The 23,062-nt window shown below is 27.9% G+C and overlaps 1 long non-coding RNA gene across 1 annotated transcript; it reads right to left on the reverse strand.

Annotated features, from left to right (window-relative positions):
- Nucleotides 1-329: 329 nt before the first annotated feature.
- LOC129963486 (uncharacterized) lies at nt 330-22,088 on the reverse strand. The gene is made up of 3 exons (XR_008783979.1): nt 21,881-22,088; nt 20,881-20,958; nt 330-1,042 (listed from the first exon to the last, which is right to left on the reverse strand). It is a non-coding gene; the product is annotated as an uncharacterized LOC129963486 (long non-coding RNA).
- Nucleotides 22,089-23,062: the final 974 nt, after the last annotated feature.

The following is a 23,062-nucleotide window of genomic DNA, read 5'->3' on the forward strand; positions in this document are numbered from 1 at the left end:
AAGAATAATTTATTTCTATTTGGAGAATTTTAATTTCTGTTATTTATTTGGATTCAATTTTTTATCTAATACCAATTTTTAAATAGTTACCAAAAATATATAAAACTATGTGAAAATTTTTCATATAATGTGTTTTTCTTTCTTTCTTTTCTTTTCATTCTTTTACACTTTTTTTGGTTACAAAATCTATTTTTTACTCATTTAAAAAAATTCTCATTTTAGTTAAACATTTCCTTTGTTTTATTTGTGCATTTAAAAACGTTTTCATATATTTTTGTATGTTTTAAGAATTTTGGATAAACAGAATTTTATCTTAAAATCTTTGACTCTCTCTTTGATAAATTGATACTTTCAAATTTCAAATTAAAAAATATGTGTACAAAAGGAATATCACTGATTTGAATAACTATATGAATTATTGTAACTAGGCATTACAAGCCTTATAAATAAAAGCCTCACAAGTATATTTATGATAAAATTTTATAAAACTTAAAATTCAGATGAGATTTTGTATATTCCTTCTCATATTTTACAAATTAGCCAACAGTTTCGGCGCGAATTCGTGTACCATATGTATCTTTTGGCTTTTGTTTTGAATCTAAATTTTTAAAAAAGCGGTATCAATCGATTTAAAAAAAACGATGTATTAAAAAAGCGATATCCTTATTTAAATAAAAAAATGATTGGTTCAGTCCTTGAGGAGAAAGATTTATGCAGTATACCGCCTAATTACATATAATGCAAGTTCTGAAAAAAATGCGAATTTTAACTTAACTTCTAAAATTTACACTATCTTTCAAACGAATTCGAAATAGTATGCAAATTTCTTGCGAATCATCAGATATCACTTTCTCGAAAAAAAAGTAATTAAATGAATAAATAATGCATAAAACTATTAAAATTTTATATATATATGTAATCCTGAAGTGCTGAATCTCTCCTTCTCTTTGCGTTTTGCACGAGCGTATGGCAGAAGTGGGATACCCATTCCGGCCAAAAAAATTGCGTTATTTCATTACATTTCACGGCGGATGAAGAGCCTCTGGAATAGTAAAAGAACATCCATTAGTTATTTAATTGATAAAAAATTTAAAAATATATATATTTTTTCCTTGATGGAGGTATCACCTGTCAATTGGAAGATGGCTTCATTTCACTTTCATTATTTTACACAAATTATATGTAGAAGACATTAAACAGAATGGACCAAATGTTCTAGATGCGTTTTAAAATTAAATATGAAATCAATTTATTAGTGCAGTAGTGTTTCAATTGACTCAATTCTTCTGTTTATATAAACATTTCCGTAAATAGAAAAAAAAATTAGTTAAGAATTTTTTTCAGGGACAGCTCTGTACCTCGAAAGTAGCATAAAACCCAAAACAAACAACTAGTTAGAAGATACATCAGAATCTGAATCGTAACCTCTTTTTCTGTAAAAAAAGCCTCCCCGTCCATTGCAATTATTCACTTTCTAAGACTGCGTCTAATTAATCACCAAAGTGTACGCTCCAAAGGTTTGTCCAGCACGAGACTAAGGTGCACTCCAGCCGCAAGCTTTTCGTTTTGTTAGAGGACTTATTCTTATGTTCATAATTTAAAGGACTAACATTAAATGCAAATTTTTGTATACTGAAGTGAATTATAGAGGACTAAACGAAGCTGACATAATTACCAGATTAAGAGGTTTTAATAATTGGTTCGGGAATATGTAAATATGTTGAACCACGTGACCGTTATCTAAATCGTATAATAGGATAAAAGATGAAGCAGGTCAGTGCAATAAGAGATAGGCCTTATGTATTAAGAAGCTACTCTATTTTTGTTCTCTACTTATAGCTAAAAAATACAATTCAAAGAGTACATGTATACGAGTTTACTAATGTTGATATCGTGGTCAAAGAATTTGCACTTAAGATGGAAATTGAAAAGAATGATACTTAACGTTTTTAGAAATTATATTTTGTGAAACTGGAAAAATTGCTTGTTTTTACAGTTCTGGAGGATTATCCAAAAGTGCTTTAATCCACAAATGTTTCAACTATTTTTAAAAAAAAATCAATTTATAGTGAAAAAAATTCAATGTACAGTACCACAACCCGTTGTAGACAAGACCTCTGCCGTCTTCCGTGACGTCACAACGAGACGGTACACTTCATTCCCTTAAAGTTAAGTCTCTGCGCGCTAGAGAGTCAAGAGAAATTACCTTTCACTTGTTAATATCATTTCATATAAGTCCATACGCAATTAAACACACATGTATTGTAGAATTCATTAATAATTAAAATGCAGCCGCTTTCCACATCACCCAGGAGGTACGGCGCTTGGTATGCATTACCTTTTTTGCATTATGTGCAGGGCAGGTTTCCCAGTAGGTGTATCTCCCCTAGATTTAAGGTGTACGTACACACTAGAAGTTTTTTCTGCAATTTTAACTTTAAAAATCCAGTTTTTTCACAGTTGGTCATTAAAATATGTTTAAACTCATTTCAGTGAGAAAAAACCATATTACACTAATTATTAATTAATTAACTAATATTTAATGAGCTAATTAGCCTATTTTTTGAAACATGATATCTTAAATTCTAATTTGTACAGACACACAATTCTAGTTGGAAATTATGCCTAATATTAGTCTTCATGTTGTCTGCCTCAATCAAGTTATAAAAATACATAGTTTTTTTTTAAACAAATTTTTCATCATCGATCAACAGAAATTGCGAGATTTTTTCTGTAAACTTTTAAATAGCTATTAAAAATTTATTTCTATAAATATAACTTATTGAGGCTCAAAACATCCGCTATTTCATACAAATTATTTTGATATATAAATAACTGTATTAGGTTAATTTCTTGTTGAGTTATGATTGTTTGAATAAATATAATTCTTCATAAAATGAGTTTTAAAAACTCCGTAACTAGAGTTTTTAATGTAAGCACCTCAAGGAAAATAATTATAACTCGAGAAATATTTCGGATATTGGCAACATCTTGATATCGTTTGAAAGCTAAACGGTTAGAGAACATTTTTAAATAATTAAAAAATATTCAATATTTTGAACGATTTTCGAAGTTTCAAGTGTGTACATACACCTTAAAATTATTTATTTAGCAAAAATTGAATGAAAAAATTTTTTGATTAATTTCAAAACAATTTCATAAAAAAAATGACGTTATTAATATTTGAAGAAAGAAAGTAATAAAGTAATAAAGAAGTAATAAAAACAATATTTCACGGAACAATATTCTATTCTATTGACACTTCAAATATCTAATAAATCTTTGAAACATTAGAAGAGCCTTCTTATTTAACTATATATTTTCTTACTTTGTTAGAAATATATTTACTAAATTCATCAAATTTCCTTTCCTTTCCGATTTTAGAAGAGCGTTTCATTCTATCATGTAATTATTCAATAATGCATTGACTGCAGACCAGATTACCAATCTATAAACATTTTCTGGTTTATATCCTGAAATGCCTTTGCCATAATCATGTACTTGTTCTTCATTCACTACATCATAAAAAAATTATATCTACTGCGAAATATTTTTGATTAGAAAATTTCTTCTTCATATAAATATGGTACATAAGTTCTGAATTATAATCAGAGCTGGCCTTCTCTATAAAGGAGATTGGGTGCAAGAAACCATTTGGAGCCCCAAGTTTTTTGTAAAGTAAAAAAAAAAATTACAAACATAATATATAATGCTATTGCGTGAATATCTGGTAAATGATTTTCTTTTTGCTTTTAATTACTTCAGAAAAATGACAATTTTTTTTCGGTGATTTGTACAGCAAATGCTTGTAAGCGTCTTCACACCTTGATCAACCACAAATCTTCCCTACTTTTAATTTGCTGAATTTAATGTGAAATCTTTTATATCAGTGATTAAGTTGACACATTTTAAAATCTGTCTTCTATCTGTACAATGACAGTATCAATTACTGTGATATTTTTAATACCCAAATTCTTTAACTTCATCTTCCTTTATTTCGGAATATAATCTTTCTTTTTCGAATTCGTGTTTTAACAAAATTTTCTGAAATATTCAAATTGCCTTCTATCACTTTTCCTTCGTCTAAAAATGTGTTGAATTTTGTACTTAAATTTTGAACTTCAGTTTTAATTTTACTGATTAATTTAAAAGCCGAATAAAAAACAACTGTTTTTACAACTGTTTATTTAAGAGGGTCACTTAATAATTTTCCTGACATCGAATCAAATAGACTAGTTTCTCTTTCGATATCATTTGTTTTAAAATGTAATTCACAGACCTACAGTAAAGGAAATTATTCGTAAATACATGAATGTAATTGATCTAAAAACATGCTAAATACACTTTTTGCCAAGAAATTACGTAAATTTAAAATGAATTAAATTAGGCATTCTAAATAATTTCTAATTTCTATTATTCTTACCTTTAATTTTTATTATTTTTATTATTAACTATTATTTTCTTTTATAAGAATGATTTTCGATTCCGAAAATTAATCGATATCAAATAAAATGATTTACCTGATAGAAAATTAAAGCCATTACAAAATTAAAGTACGTCAAAATAATTTACATTCTATTAATTAAATCATAATTCTTTTACAACTAGGGATTGCAATACAGGACCAAAATTTCATATCATAGTTGGAATCCGAAGTTTCTATATCCACAGTATTTGGATTCTTCTGTTCTTTATTTTTTTGGTATAATACATCTATTACTCCTAATTGAATTCCATGTGCATAGCACAACTGCTGATTTGCACCAATAGGACTTTTTTCATAATTGTTGCTCCATCAGTATTTTTGGATACAATACTTTCTTTCAGGGATAATCCATGTTTCGCTAATTTAGATTTAAGCCATTAATTAGCTAACTAGTTTCGCCCGTTAGGAAGACATAAAAACAAAAACGTATACTATTTTGCTATGTTCGCGATACCTGAACATATAATGGAGACAATTTTAAAAATTTCTAGTAAATATCGAAAAACCGGTATTTAAACTTGTGAATACCGGTATTACAAAATTGTACAAATTTCTGAAAATACCGGTATTCGGTATCCCGGTATACCGGTATTGCAATCCCTATTTACAACTGATTAAATATATTAATTAAAACACAATTTGCAATGAAAATATCCTTACGTTTAGTGTTCATTTTGGTCTTTTCTGATCCTTCACTGTCCTTTCCGCAACGCTTGCATGGAAGATTGATGCGGTGACCTGCATCGGAATTTAAAAAGAAATACGTTAAATAAATTTAACATGATGACATGCTATTTTCGAGTTCCAATTTATTTTTTTCATCTCTATTCTAATAAGTATTTGCCCATTTCTTTTACGGGAAGTTTTGCAGAGACGTAGGGTAAATTGCGATTGAATGAAGACTGAACACGGCAAATTGCCATGTAGTGAATATCATTAAGTAAATTTTTGAATGCGTTTGGTCAGGAGAGCATTATGGGCATTTAAATACAAATTACTGAGACGGAAATTGCGTTTTACCCACTTTTAACTGTATAAGGGTTTGGAATATTCAGGAATGATTTTGTTCAAGTTGCACAATACCTACAAGCGCTTTAGTAAATATATAACTTGTTTTTGAGATTATTATAGAGGTTTATTTGACAAATTCTAAATTTTACTTATATTTTTTTATGTGCAGAGTTTTCAAGCAAACTATGCAAAACCCATTGATTACCTGCCAACACATCATCAATATTTTCTATTAAAAATTACAGTGGATATCTATACCATTCTAGAAAAATGATTATTTCTATTCGTCACTTGAGCAGTACAAGTCACAGCATATTTTTTTGTATTTCATACTTTAAAAAGAAAATATTTAAGTCATATTCTTATAAAATTTGTATTTCAATAGGATTAAAATTTAATAATTTATCGACGTGGCGACTTGAAAGAGAAGTTAAGTGAAGAGCTTAAACTTACTTAAATCAATGGATTAATTGATAAAGAAGCGTTTTAAAATTAGGAAACTCTATATAGACATCGGAAACAGATCACAGAATAAAAATTCAATATATTTACGTCCCCATGGAAAGAAAACTGATCTTAATATTCTCTCTTTGAAAGCATTCAAAAAATAAAAATGAATATAAAAGCACTTACATTGCCTGTATGTTCGGTAAATCTTTTTAAGCAGCAGCGATCAATGTTTAACTTCATTTTAACGTGTAAAAGAAAGTAAGAAAACCAGGATGACATCCTTATTGCAATAAGATTGGTGATCATCAAATTTGTTTCTAAAGAAAAGCCACGAGAAAGAATCCTGGACATCTTTCCACTTATTTGGGAAACCTGAAGTGTCCGAAGCTTCGTCGTTGGTATCAATGCGCACTCAGAACAAACTCGTCCAACAGGTGGCGTCTTATGACAAATTTATGCGGCACAAGACAAGGATGCTAGATCGATAAAATCGATTTTTACGCTATTGCCGGAGGAGTCCATTTGTACAGGAAAATACGTGATACTCTAAGTAATCAATATCAAAATGGAGTGGGCGCAACAAGTGGTTCTAAAAAGTCATAAGAAGATCGAAATGCGTCGTTATAAATCAGAATCAATAGAGAGTGAGAGCATTTACACAATTTCTATGAAAATACGTACCTAATTTAATTCAGAAACGCATTATGTGAGCTGCTTGTAACCAATAAACTGTCCAGACAAAAAAATTCGAGCCCGCATTTTGATATTAAACTATTTCACAGACGTTCCTATATTCTTTTTATTGAGTCTTATTTATTTATTATAATTCTTTTTTAATTTAATGTTTAAGGTACTCTCCACTTTCATTTTTTTAGATATTCTGCTCTATTTTCGTGGTACAACTTTTTATGTTTAACAGCTTTTATTTGAATGCGATATAGTTACATTGCTAATATTCTCGTTCATAATATATGCACAAATCAGATTCAGAAACAGTATTTAATGATTCTTTGTTCACTGTATTTCTTCATTCGCTCATTGGAATGCGACAGCACAGAAAATATAATCTGATATTTAATTGTTCGTTTTGAGAACTTTTTTTTTCTGTTGAATTTATTTATTATTCTAAATTATAAACTGCTACATGTAATTAAAGACATTGCTTTAAAATTTCTTTACATTCAACAGACTAAACTGTCATAGTTATAAGAATTCTTTATTTGACATTTTAGATTACTTTTAAACGTTATGACATAAATTTTCCGAAACAATCATTTTATATATATATATACAGTGGTTGCCAAAAGTGTGGACATTTTTTGAAAGTTTCATGTTTTTCAACTTTGCGTGCTTGTAGAATATATTAATTTTCCCTTAAATACAAATGTTTATATATCAAATTGAAGGTAATTTAATGTAAAATTTAATAACAAAAACAGTATTACAATATCTGTATTACAAAAAAAAAGTTACTTTCATTTTAGTAAGATCTATCTTAGATTTGCATTTTTTTAAAGTGATACTTACACAATCAATACTTAGTAGGATAACCCTTATTTTTTAAGACAGCTTCACAGCGTCTTTTCATCGAGTGAACGAGTGTTTGGAGTTCATCTTTCGTAATCACATGGTGTCAAGAATCAATTATAGATTCAATAAGTTGTCTTTTATTGGAGGGACGTTTTTTTTCGTACAAGAATTTTCAAACGTTGCCGCAAATTTTCAATTGGATTGAGATTAGGACTGTTTCCTGGCCATGGTAATACATCTATGCCTTTATTATGAAACCATGCTTTGCATACTTTTGCTGTGTTTCATGGAGCTGAATTCTGCTGAAAAATAAATGGTGATTTGTTGGGTAAGAAATCCCTGATGGAAAGTATCAATTTTGGTTCCAGGACAGTTTCGATGTATTTTTTGGCATTCAGGATGGCATCAATCACTTGAATTCGGCCCACACTATCTGCAGAAATACATGCCCAAATCATGGCATTTGTTGTAGTTTTTATAGTTGCTTCAATGCAATCAGGATGAAGTCCTTCACCTACTCTACGTCTCGCATATTTTCTACCATCACTACCAAAGAGCGATATTTTAGTCTCATCGCTCCAGATTACTTGCTTTCATTGATTTTCTGACCATTTAATGTGTTCTTTTCACTTAACTCGTTTTTCGCGTTGCTTTTGATTTAAATATGGTTTTTTCCTTGGAATTCTAGCTTGTAGTCTAAATCCTAACCTTCTTCTTATTGTTCTTGAACTTACTGCAATACCCGCTGCATTCATTTAAAATCTAATGGCATCTGATGAAATTTTTCTATCTTGAAGGCACAGCCGTTTAATTTTTCTATCGGCAGTAGCACTTGTGCACTTTTTTCGGCCTGATTTGGCCTTATTTCCCACTGATTTCGTTTTTTCATAACGTAAACAGAACTTTCGTACACCAGAACAAGTCACTGAACCACCAACTTGTCTTGCAATTTCAGCATAAGAGAGGACAATTTCTCTCAATATGACAATTCGGCTTCTTTTTGTAGATGTCCAATCAGTTCTTCTTGTTGGTGACATTGTTTAAAATTAGTTTAATTAGAAAAAAGGACTTAAAATATTCAAAAACAGCAATACTCTATTTAATTGTACTTGTATGCATCATTCCGCAAAATATTTCCACAACAATAACTATTTTACATACCAAATAACCTAAACTATAGTTACAGACATTTGATGGGGTCCTCAGAACAGTGTTTGTGATTGGCTAGTACGCTTTTATTGCAAAACACGTCATTATTCAAAACGATTTGTATTTGTTTGTTCTACTAAAATGAGCGTAACTTTTTTTGTAATACAGATATTATAATACTGTTTTTGTTATTAAATTCTACAATAAATTACCTTCAATTTGATATACAAACATTTGTATTTAAGTGAAAATTAATATATTCTACAAGCACGCAAAGTTGAAAAACATGAAACTTTCAAAAAATGTCCACACTTTTGGCCACCACTGTATATATATATATATAAGTCACCAATCTATATATAGTTTGAAAACGAAACAAAACAGTTTCGAAATCGCAACTAAAAATTATTACCTATTCAAACTAAAACCAAAAAGGAACTTCAGAGTATTTAGAGAGCGCAACTGCAGCTACTTCTAAAACACAGATGAATTGATACAAAAGTATTAAAATCAAGTTAATAGGAAAATAAAAAAAACCAAATAAAAATTGAACCAAAAAAAAATACAAAAAAAAAAATCCGGCCTGAAGACTTTTTCAAGGGTCACCCTCAGGCAGGGATTCGAATAAAGGGATTTTTTCTGTGAGGAAATGCAGACATTAGTCTAATAATGATTCCTCGTGACCCGAAAATCCCCTGAAATTAGGCCCAAGATATATACCATTTTAATAGAAAGGAAAATACAAAACAACTAATTAGAAAAAAATAACCACTACAAAGTAAAATAACAATAACAAAAATAACAATAAAAACAAAATAGCACTAAAGGAAAAAACGAAAAGGCCAGAACATACCATCAGCAGTCAAGGAATTTTTAAGTTATCGATTGTGATTCTCGCTTTTTAAAAACACTAACGGTAAAAATGCTAACGCTAAATCAGGTAAAAAATTGTAGGCTCCCAGCGCCATCTATTGAGTGATCTAATATGCAAGGAAAGTTCTATTTTTATTTAAGCCAAAGGATTAATCCCAAACCATACCTTGTTTAATTAAAAAATTGACATTACAGTAATTTCTAGGAAATTCATTTTTAATTAAATTTTGAATGAGGTTGTTTGATGCTTCAATATAGGAATTTTTATTATTGCAAACCCTTTTTTTTATCCTGTTAACTTCTGAGAAAATTAGATTTTTGAAAATTTAAGAGTTTATATTGGAATGGTAGTTACATAGTTTTGTTATTTTAAAGTTGAATTCATCCCTTTTATCGTATATACCAACTATTGTTTTATCATTAGCAATTTCGATTTTTAAATCCAGAAAGGTAGCCTCAAGTTGATTTTTATTTGTATCTGTTAGAATTATATCTTTTGGATAGCAATTAGTAACAATATTAGTATTGTCGAAGTTAATCAAAAGTAGGTCATCAATATATTTCCACCCGATATTTAAATTATATTTAATTATTTTTTTCGCATAGTAATGTAGGAAAATATTAGCTAAAGCACTTGAGAAAGCTGTTCACATTAGAATGTCTTGACTTGTTTATAAAAATTAATACCATTAAAAACGTAATTTTCAGTAATATTAAAATTACTTAACTCAAGCCAGTTATTTTTAGTAATGATATTTTGATTTAAATATTCGTCATATATAAAAGTGCAGACCTTTATTAATTTTTCATGAGGTAGATTAGTGTATAAATTTTCGAAATCAAAGTATCAAGTTTATTAATGTTGTTATCTTTAAGAAAATCCAGTACTTCTTTGTTACTAGAAATAATAAAGTTGTCCTCATTTTTTATTTTGTCCAGGATAATTTTTGAAGTACTTAAAGAAATGTTTACCCGTATAGTAATTATAACTGCCAGTGCTACGGGTTACGAATCTGAATTTTAATGGATATTTATGAAATTTAACTGTTGGGAATAAATAAGGATAGTTAAGAGAGCAAGTCTTAGTTTTTTTTTTTTTTTTTTTTTTTTTTGCGAAAGCTAGCATTCTTTTATCTAATTCCTTTTTCCCGGTGTTCTTTAACATATAAGTTGCATTAGAGTTATATTCATTAATTAAAAGTTCTTTATAATAGTATTTACAAATTAAACAGAAATTATTTGCTGATTTATCTATTTCTGTAATAACAAATTTTTCTTTCAAATTTTTTCTTTCTTTCTTTAATGTTTTATTAAAATAAATCCCACGTTCTTTAGATCTGTCAAAATCAGTATTCATTTTTATTTTAATTTCCTTTAAAATTCTCATTTTCCATTCCCCAAAACCTTCCGCAGGACAATGGTATTTTCTAGATAATTTAGCAATAAAAAAATCCAAATCATTACCAATAGAAATCAAAATTTTGCTATGGTTTATTTTTTCTCTTAATCTAAATTTTGTTCCTCTTCCCATCAAATCTCTTAAAGAGTTGGATTCAGTAATTTTTAAATTACCTGTAATAATATGTCCTTTATCAACATCTATAAAATCTTTATGAAACATAACATGTTATATGATACTTAATTTTCTTAATATTTAATTACATGTAATATGATACTTAAATTTAATATAATAATTTTCTAAAGCTTCAATTTATAAAAAATATTTATTTTATGCTTTTAAAATATCCCATATATTTGTATAATTGTTCATGTTTTATTGTTGCTTACCTCTAATACGCATTGTTAAGAACGTTGTTATATGCAAGTATCACAACATCCATCTTTAAAGTGACGGAGAATCTCGAAATGAGTCAATGAATATGGGTTGAAATAATATTTAATTCCAATCTTTCTTTAAAAGGCATTTTATAAATATTTGCTGATTATAATGACGCTTATAATATAAAACATCTAGAATTGCTGTATTCGATGAACAAATCCTGATTTTGCATATGATTCGATGTTAATATTGAAAATTCCAGATGCAAAATATGGTTGTATTTAAAAATAATAATTTACCAAAATAATTATTTCGGAGAAAAGCACTTGTTTTTATCAAAAATTCGTATTTTGCGACAAAATCAGAAAATGTTAATCGAACAATGAGAAATCATGAAATGACAACAATAACAGAGTGCGTCTCAATGCGATATCAAAAATATCTTTCAAGATTTCGCATGAATTATAACGTCTCAAGACGCCAGTTAATTAATTGTTAGAACTGATTATATTAAAATTAAAATCCCGAATGAAAAATCACTGAAACATAACGTCCTGGATTCTGTTCCCACGTCATCTTTTATACCTTATCCTTATCCTCCAACTGTTTTATTAATCATTCTAGCACATTCAGGAATGCTCTAAGTATCAATATACGTGTAATGATAAATCTGGACGATATTTTTAATATTATATATATATTTTTAAATCAATATTTTGGAGTCTCTAGTCCCCGCTTTAAAAAACTGCTACTGGACACATCATTCTGCAATTGTTAAAAGTATTATAACTAATTTTGCATAGATCGTTATAAAAATGTTTAAAATTGTTCCGTGATTAAGTACATTGTTCAGTATTTGGTATTTTATCAGCGTAGCCATCAGAATAACTGATAGCTATGCTAGTTAATCAATCAGAAATCCGCCAATTGTAAAAAGAAATAAAACCATTTGATTGCCATGCTTGATCAATTGTGGTTGACATGTTTTAGAAGAAAATGCTATTTGTAAAATGGACGGATTACAGTTGTATACATTGTCACGTTTATAAAACTTTTGCAGATGAAACTCGAATGCATGCATCGATTTCAGAGTCAGTCAAGTACTGATCTGCAGTTAAGTTCACCTCGGGTGCTTGAGAGCAGCAGACAATGAGAGAATAAGTAGTTGAGTGAATATTCTCTCCTCCGAAGTTTTTTTGAAATGTTACGATCCATTATTACCAATTTGCGTAATGTCTGCAGTTATTTATTCAGTATGCTAAACTTTTGTATGCTTGAACTGTGTGTTTTTGTTCCAGTATTCATATTTTCGCAGTTAATAGTAGTTGCAGTGTTAAGATTCATTATTTGTTATTGAGCTTGTTGTGCTGTTTCTTCGTACAGACATTATACAAAATATTACAGTTTGGCAAATGTTTAAGAAAAATATGAAGGTGTTGTGTTAAAATTTGCATGGACAAATGTGCATCACTCTCACTGTCCAATATTTTATGGAACCCAAAATAATTTAACAGATTGTCAATGTTTTAATGTAGTTGAAAGTGACTAATAATTATTCATATTTCATTTGATTAAAGAAAATGTTTAATGTCACTACTATAAGTTTAATACAATTAAAAGTTCTTCAAATATTAGCACACTTAATAAAACTTACCTCAGCATCCATATCTGTAATTTATGTCATATTGAGTTACCTTGCCTTTGGTGTATAATTTTAAAAAGCAAATTAATTCAGAAGAAAAACCTTATTTCCATACATTTCCAATATTATCTTTATTACAAGACAAAAATTACAAACACAATTTCTTTTAAAAATATTAAGTATATTACTTTTTTAAAAGTATAAAAAAATTAGAATTATAAAATATTATGATGTGGAATATTTTTTGTATCTGTGCAATGAGGATATATTATATTTTGAAAACAAGAATTTGACCATAACAACATTTGCTGAAAGTTTAAATAATACATTAAGTAAAGTAAAAAATATATTTGATGCTTGCATTTGTTTAAAATATAGAAGTAAAAAAATAAATAAAATAAAATAAAAATAAAAATATATAAGGGATTAAAACGAAATCATTGAGCTAGAGATTGAATTAAATTTTTTTTCATTTAGCATAAAATATGCAGATACATTCTGATGAGCAAATGCATTTCCATTATTAACCAAAAAATGTAATAAGATATATTGTTGCAAACATTATCATTTTTATTACTTTGCAGTTTTTGTCAGTAAACGAATTACTCAATGCGAGACAAAACTCTAAAGCTTAGATGAACTGTCATAAAGTTATATGATAAAAAAAGTGATTTGTAATAAGTTTTTATGCAAAAGAAAATGTATATTTTATTTGTAATTAATTAATTAATGTTTGATTTGAACACAACTGACTATTAAAAATATGCAATATATACATTTTTTTTCCAAAATATATCTTTTTTTTTTTAAATTTGTTTGTGAAAGCACATTACTTTATTCAAGTACACTCTAATTCCAGAAAATCTTTTAAAATTAATATCGTGATACTCAATATTTTTAATTCAGTTGTTGTTTGCAGATCGGCATTAAACAGGTAAACCAGCCAATTATCTAAAATTCTCAATACCTTCTTTTAATAGAAGTTACGAAGCAATTTTATTATAAACATTAATGTAAATTACAAGAGCCATATACTCCTACTTATTAAAATTAAATTAAGTATCATTATTATTTTGTAACACTATTCTAACACAGTTTCGAATTGTAACTTTTTTATTATATTGTTTTACTATACTTTAAAAATATTTCCACATTATTTAAGAAACCGCCATCATCTGATGAAATAATATTCATAATGCATTAAAAATATTGCCATTTTTCTACAATTTTGTATCAAATATTTTTTTAAATCCACATTTTTTTTTTTTTTTTGCTTTATTTATAAAATATTGAAGACATCTCAAAATTGAAATTGCTCATAATTAAAATTACTGTTATTTCAGTATGTACATTAAATTTAAACAAATGAAAATATTTAGTTTTGAGAGTAAGAGAATCCCACAGTAATTGCAGATCATAAGTGCCTATGAAATTTCTATTTAGCCGCGCAATTGCATTAACCTTTCGAAGAAACTAGTTTTTAAAAATATAGATCTTCTCGTTGTATTTCAAAAAGAACAATTTTCGCACTTTTAAGAAAGATTTATTTCTGTTTTGAGAATTTTAATTTCTTTTATATATTTTGACTCAATTCTTTTTCTAATACCTATTTTGAAATAGCTACCAAAAGTATATATAACTACTGGAACATTTTTCATATAATGTATTTTTCTTTCTTTCTTTTCTTTTAATTCTGTTTCACTTTTTTTGGTTACAAAATCTATTTTTTTCTCATTTAAAAATATTCTCCTTTCATTTAAACATTTCCTTCCTTTCATGTGTAAATTTAATAATATTTTCATACCATTTTCGTATGTTTTAAGAATTTTGCATGAAACTAGAATTTTATCTTGAAATCTTTGACTCTCTGTTTGATAAATTGATGCTTTCAAATTTCAAAATAAATAATATCTATACAAAAGGAAGATCACTGATTTGAAAAACTATATGAATTAGACATTACAAGCCTTATAAATAAAAGCCTTACAAATATATTTTTGATAAAATTTTATAAAACTTATTAAATTCAGGTTAGTTTTTTTGTATTCCTTATCATATTTTACAATGTAGCCAACAGTTTCGGCGCAGATTCGTGTACCATATGTATCTTTTGGCGTTTGTTTTGAATCTAAATTTTTAAAAAACCGATATCGATCGATTAAAAAAAACGATATATTAAAAAAGCGATATCCTTATTTAAGTCACAAATGATTGGCTCAGTCCTTGAGGAGAATGAGTTATGCAGAATACCACCTAATTATATCCAATTGAAATTTCGAAACCAATGCGAATTTTAATTTAAATTTTAAAATTTAGACTATTTTTCAAACGAATTCGAAATAATATGCAAATTTCCTGCGAATCATCACATATCACTTTCTCAAAAAAAAGTAATTAATAATGCATAAAATTATTAAAAATTATTATATATGTGTAATCCTGAAGTGCTGAATCTCTCCGGCTCTTTACATTTCGACCGAGCTTATGGTGGAAGAGTGATACCAATTCCTGCAAAAGAGATTGCAAACAAATGCCAAACAATTTCCCAGCAGATGAAGAGCCTATGGAATAGTAAAAAAACATCCATTACTGATTTAACTAATAACAAATTTGAAAAAATATTAATTTTTTTTCTTGGTGGAGGCTTAATCTGTCCATTGGAAGATTGCTTTATTTCACTTTCATTATTTTACATAAATTATATGTAGAATACATTATACAGAATGTCCAAATATTCCAGATGCATTTTAAAATTAAACATGAAATCAATTTATTAGTGTAGTAGTGCTTCAATTTACCTAATTCTTCTCTTTGTATAAACATTTCCTCAAATAGAAATAAAATAAATTAGTTAAGAATTTTTTTCAGGGACAGCTTTGTACCTCGAAAGTAGCATAAGACCCAAAACAAACAACTAGCTAGAAGATACATCGGAATCTGAGTAGTTCTCTCTTTTTCTGTAAAAAAAAGCCTCCTCGTCCATTGCAATTATTCACTTTCTAAGACTGCGTCGAATTAATCAGGAATGTGTACGCTCCAAAGGTTTGTTCGGCACAAGACTAAGGTGCACTCCAGCCGCAAGCTTTTCGTTTTGTTAGAGGACTTATTCTTATGTTCATAATTTATAGGACTAACATTAAATGCAAATTTTTGTATACTGAAGTGAATTATAGAGGACTAAACGAAGCTGACATAATTACCAGATTAAGAGGTTTTAATAATTGGTTCAGGAATATGTAAATATGTTGAACCACGTGAGTGTTATCTAAATCGTATAACAGGATAAAAGATGAAGCAGGTCATTGCAATAACAGATAGGCCATATGTATTAAGAAGCCACTCTATTTTTGTTCTCTACTTATAGCTAAAAAATACAATTCAAAGAGTACACGTGTACGAGTTTACTAGTGTTGATATCGTGGTTAAAGAATTTGCTCTTAAGATGGAAATTGAAAAGAGTGATACTTCATGTTTTTAGAAAATATATTTTGTGAAACTGGAAAAATTGCTTGCTTTTACAGTTCTGGAGGATTATCCAAAAGTGCTTTAATCGACAAATGTTTCAACTATTTCAAAAAAAAAATCCATTTATAGTGAAAAAAATTCAATGTACAGTACCACAATCCGCCATAGACAAGACCTCTGCGGTCTTCCGTGACGTCACAACGAGACGGTACACTTCATTCCCTTAAAGTTAAGTCTCTGCGCGCTAGAGAGTCAAGAGAAATTACCTTTCACTTGTTAATATCATTTCATATACTTCCATACGCAATTCAACACACATATATTGTAGAATTCATTAATAATTAAAATGCAGCCGCTTTCCACATCACCCAGGAGGTACGGCGCTTGGTATGCATTACCTTTTTTGCATTATGTGCAGGGCAGGTTTCCCAGTAGGTGTATCTCCCCTAGATTTAAGGTGTACGTACACACTAGAAGTTTTTTTCTGCAATTTTAACTTTAAAAATCCAGTTTTTTCACAGTAGGTCATTAAAATATGTTTAAACTCATTTCAGTGAGAAAAAACCATATTACACTAATTATTAATTAATTAATTAATATTTAATGAGCTAATTAACCTATTTTTTGAAACATGATATCTTAAATTCTAATTTGTACAGACACACAATTCTAGTTGGAAATTATGCCTAATATTAGTCTTCATGTTGTCTGCCTCAATCAAGTTATAAAAATACATAGTTTTTTTTAAACAAATTTTTCATCAACGATCAACAGAAATTGCGAGATTTTTTCTGTAATTTTAACTTTTAAATAGCTATTAAAATTTTATTTCTATAAATATAACTTATTGAGGCTCAAAACATCCGCTATTTCATACAAATTATTTTGATATATAAATAACTGTATTAGGTTAATTTCTTGTTGAGTTATGATTGTTTGAATAAAGCAACATAGTGAGAAAATATCATTCTTCATAAAATGAGTTTTAAAAACTCCGTAACTAGAGTTTTTAATGTAAGCAGATCGAGGAAAATAATTATAACTCGAGAAATATTTCGAATATTGACAACATCTTGATATCGTTTGAAAGCTAAACGACTAGAGAACATTATTAAGTAATTAAAAAATATTCAATATTTTGAACGATTTTCGAAGTTTCAAGTGTGTACATACACCTTAAAATTATTTATTTAGCAAAAACGGAATGAAAAAAATTGTTGATTAATTTCAAAACAATTTTATACAAAAAATTGTGTTATGAATATTTGCCGTGGCGTCAAGTCCAAGCAAGCAATAAAAACCATATTTCACGAAACAATATTCTATTCTATTGACACTTCAAAAAATATCCAATAAATCTTTGAAACATTAGAAGAGCCATCTTATTTAACTATATATTTTATTACTTTGTTAGAAATATCTTTACTAAATTTATCAAATTTTCTTTCCTTTCCGATTTTAGAAGAGCTTTTCAGACTATCATGTAATTATTCAATAATGCATTGACTGCAGACCAGATTACCTTTCTATAAACGTTTACTGGTTTATATCCTGAAATGCCTTTGCCATAATTATGTACTTGTTCTTCATTCACTACATCATAAAAAATTATATCTACTGCGAAATATTTTTGATTAGAAAATTTCTTCTTCATATATGGTACATAAGTTCTGAATTATAATCAGAGCGTGGAGAGAATTTAATTTGAAATCTTTTATATCAGTGATTAAGTTGACACATTTTAAAATCTGTCTTCTATCTGTATAATGACAGTATCAATTACTGTGATATTTTTAACACCCAAATTCTTTAACTTCATCTTCTTTTATTTCGGAATATAATCTTTTTCTTTTTCGAATTCGTGTTTTAACAAAATTTTCTGAAATATTCAAATTGCATTCTATCAATTTTGCTTCGTCTAAAAATGTGTTGAATTTTGTACTTAAATTTTGAACTTCAGCTTTAATTTTACTGATTAATTTAAAAGCCGAATAAAAAACAACTGTTTTTACAACTGTTTATTTAAGAGGGGCACTTAATAATTTTCCTGACATCGAATCAAATAGACTAGTTTCTCTTTCGATATCATTTGTTTTAAAATGTAATTCACAGACCTACAGTAAAGGAAATTATTCGTCAATATTGACTTCCTTTAATGTTTCATTTAAATAGAATAACAAATATACAACATAAAACAATGTATATAAGTACGAAGAGTTTTTATTTTGTTTAATCTCAGGTATTTATCGTTATGTCATTTTACTAGTTTATGTACTAGTTTCTCTTTCAATATCATTTGTTTTAAAATGTAATTCACAGACCTAAAGTAAAGGAAATTATTCGTAAATACATGAATGTAATTGATCTAAAAACGTGCTAAATACACTTTTTGCCTAGAAATTAGGTAAATTTAAAATGAATTAAATTAGGCATGATAATTAATTTTTAATTCCTATTATTCTTTCCTTTAATTTTTATTATTTTTATTATTAACTATTATTTTCTTTTATAAAAATGATTTTCGATTCCGAAAATTAATCGATATCAAATAAAATGATTTGCCTGATAGAAAATTAGTGCTATTACAAAATTAAAGTCCGTCAAAATAATTTACGTTCTATTAATTAAATCATAATTCTTTTACAACTAGGGATTGCAATACAGGACCAAAATTTCAATACCGGTATTCTGTATTTTTTAAATCTTAATACCGGGAAACCGGTTTTAATACCGGTATTAAAAAATTTTAGAAAAAGAAAGAAAACACAGGTGTTTCTTTGTTTTATTTGTCAGTTTTTTTAGAGAGAGTAAATATCACAAAAAATAATTTGTAACTTATAAATTATAACAATATATAATCACAAAAAAGTAAAGAAACATCTTATTTATTTAAATCACAAAAAAGTGTAAATATCACTATTCAGTCTGTGGTACCATTACAAATTTTTGAAATGTGATCTCAAAAAACATAATGCATCAATTGTACTGTCATTAAGCCTGAAAAATAATTGTGTAAAAATTACAAGTTGTCGAAAACGCTCTTTCCGCATCTACTCTGGTTGGTGGCACTGTTAGCAATGCGCGATATACTTTTTCCAAGAATTGATCTCTAAATCCCTCATCTTCAAATAAATCGATTTCTCGTCGGATGGGTTTGGATATAGATGATTTCTGTATTATATTTTGGTTAGTTATTTTTTTTTTATTTATCGCTAATTCTAATTTTTGTTCAAGAGACAATTCCTTTTCACTATCGACATTAGTGTCATCATAATCTTCGATAACTGAACCGAATTCTTCTGAATGTGGATAGGTTTGTGGGTAAAAAATTTTAAAAAAATTTACTCTAAACTTAATCAGATTTGAATTGGTTATTTTCTTTTCTTCTCTTCTTTTTCATTTTTATTTTTAAAATCATTATAATTATGTAAATACCATAAGGCATTTTCTATTTCGGTATGCCTTTCTTCTGTACGATTTTTCATTGTAATATATAATTCTTCAGTTAGTGATGTGTGCTGTTCTTTCAGTGACTGCAACATGAAATTTATTGTTGCATTAGCTGTTAATAAATTAGAATCTCTCCGACATAATGCCTCAATAGTCAGTTTTATTGGAAGTAGAGCTGATACAGTTCTGGATATTAAGTCGAATTCACTATCTGAAAAATTAATTTACATTTTTAAGTCGATTATTGCTTTTTGGATTGGATATCTCAGTTTCAAAAATCGGAGGGAGGAGTAAACTGTTCCAATGTGTTTTAGAATATAATATTAACATATATTCAGTTTTATTTTCAATTAGTATATATTTTAGTAATATATCCTTTTTATAGGGGAACGTTTAAATATCTTAACAATTTTTCGAACTTTATAAATTATAGGATACAATTCCTGATAGGTTAATATTTCATCCTCATTAGCAATATCTTCTTCAACAAGTACATTGCCATTATCTTCATTGTCAATATCATAGTTGGAATCCGAAGTTTCTATATCCACAGTATTTGGATTCTTCTGTTCTTTATTTTTTTGGTATAATACATCTATTACTCCTAATTGAATTCCATGTGCATAGCACAACTGCTGATTTGCACCAATACAACTTTTTTCATAATTGTTGCTCCATCAGTATTTTTTGATACAATACTTTCTTTCAGGGATAATCCATGTTTCGCTAATTTAGATTTAAGCCATTAATTAGCTAACTAGTTTCGCCCGTTAGGAAGACATAAAAACAAAAACGTATACTATTTTGCTATGTTCGCGATACCTGAACATATAATGGAGACAATTTTAAAAATTTCTAGTAAATATCGAAAAACCGGTATTTAAACTTGTGTAAATACCGTAAAACGAAATATCGGTATTACAAATTGTACAAATGGCTGAAAATACCGGTATTCGGTATCCCGGTATACCGGTATTGCAATCCCTATTTACAACTGATTAAATATATTAATTAAAACACAATTTGCAATGAAAATATCCTTACGTTTCGTGTTCATTTTGGTCTTTTCTGATCTTTCACTGTCTTTTCCGCAACGCTTGCATGGAAGATTGATGCGGTGACCTGCATCGGAATTTAAAAAGAAATACGTTAAATAAACTCAACATGATGACATGCTATTTTCGAGTTCCAATTTATTTTTTTCATCAATATTCTAAAAAGTATTGCCCATTTCTTTTACGGGAAGTTTTGCAGAGACGTAGGGTAAATTGCGATTGAATGAAGACTGAACACGGCAAATTGCCATGTAGTGAATATCATTAAGTAAATTTTTGAATGCGTTTGGTCAGGAGAGCATTATGGGCATTTAAATACAAATTACTGAGACGGAAATTGCGTTTTACCCACTTTTAACTGTATAAGGGTTTGGAATATTCAGGAATGATTTTGTTCAAGTTGCACAATACCTACAAGCGCTTTAGTAAATATATAACTTGTTTTTGAGATTATTATAGAGGTTTATTTGACAAATTCTAAATTTTACTTATATTTTTTTATGTGCAGAGTTTTCAAGCAAACTATGCAAAACCCATTGATTACCTGCCAACACATCATCAATATTTTCTATTAAAAATTACAGTGGATATCTATACCATTCTAGAAAAATGATTATTTCTATTCGTCACTTGAGCAGTACAAGTCACAGCATATTTTTTTTGTATTTCATACTTTAAAAAGAAAATATTTAAGTCATATTCTTATAAAATTTGTATTTCAATAGGATTAAAATTTAATAATTTATCGACTGGCGACTTGAAAGAGAAGTTAAGCGAAGAGCTTAAACTTACTTAAATCAATGGATTAATTGATAAATAAGCTTTTTTGAAACTATGAAAATATTATATAGACATAGGAAAGAGATAACTGCGTTAAAATTCATAAATCTGATACATTGAAAGAAAAGTGATCTTAATATTCACTCTCTGCATAAAAGCAGTTCAAATGAAAGCATTCAAAAAATAAAAATGAATATAAAAGCACTTACATTGCCCGTATGTTCGATAAATCTTTTTAAACAGCAGCGATCAATGTTTAACTTCATTTTAACGTGTAAAAGAAAGTAAGGAAATAAGGATGACATCCTTATTGAAATAAGATTGGTGATCCTCAAATCTGTTTCTAAAGAAAGGCTACGAAAAAGAATCCTGGAGATCTTTCCAATTATTTGGGAAACCTAAAGTGTCCGAAGCTTCGTCGTTGGTATTAATGCGCACTTAGAACAAACTCGTCCAACAGGTGGCGTCTTATGACAAATTTATGCGGCACAAGACAAGGATTCTAAATCGATAAAATCGATTTTTACGCTATTGCCGGAGGAGTTCATTTGTACAGGTAAATACGTGATAGTCTAAGTAATCTATATCTAAATGGAGTGGGCGCAACAAGTGGTTCTAAAAAAGTCATAAGAAGATCGAAATACGTTGTTATAAATCCGAATCAATATAGATTGAGAGTATTTACACAATTTCTATGAAAATCCGTACCTAATTTAATTCAGAAACGCATTATGTGAGCTGCGTGTAACCAATAAACTGTCCAGACAAAAAAATTCGAGCCCGCATTTTAATATTAAACTATTTCACAGACGTTTCTATATTCTTTTTTTTTTAGTCTTATTTATTTATTTATTATAATTCTTTTTTAATTTAATGTTTAATGTACTCTCCACTTTCATTTTTTTAAATATTCTGCTCTATTTTCCTTGTACAACTTTTTATGTTCAACAGATTTTATTTGAATGCGATATAGCTAGAATTGCTCATTCATAATATATGCACAAGTCAGGTTCAGAAACAATATTTAATGATTCTTTGTTCACTGTATTTCTTCATTCGCTCATTGGAATCCGATAGCACAGAAAATATAATCTGATAATTAATTGTTCGTTTTGAGAATTTTTTTTCTTTCTGTTGAATTTATTTATTATTCTAAATTATAAACTGCTACATGTAATTAAAGACATTGCTTTAAAATTTCTTTACATTCAACAGACTAAACTGTCATAGTTATAAGAAATCTTTATTTGACATTTTAGCTTACTTTCAAATATTATGAGATAAATTTTACGAAACAATCATTATATATATATATATATATATATATATATATATATATATATATATATATATATATATATATATATATATATATATATATATATATATAT

Source organism: Argiope bruennichi, chromosome 3, assembly GCF_947563725.1.
Source record: "Argiope bruennichi chromosome 3, qqArgBrue1.1, whole genome shotgun sequence".
Taxonomy (NCBI): Eukaryota; Metazoa; Arthropoda; class Arachnida; order Araneae; family Araneidae; genus Argiope; species Argiope bruennichi.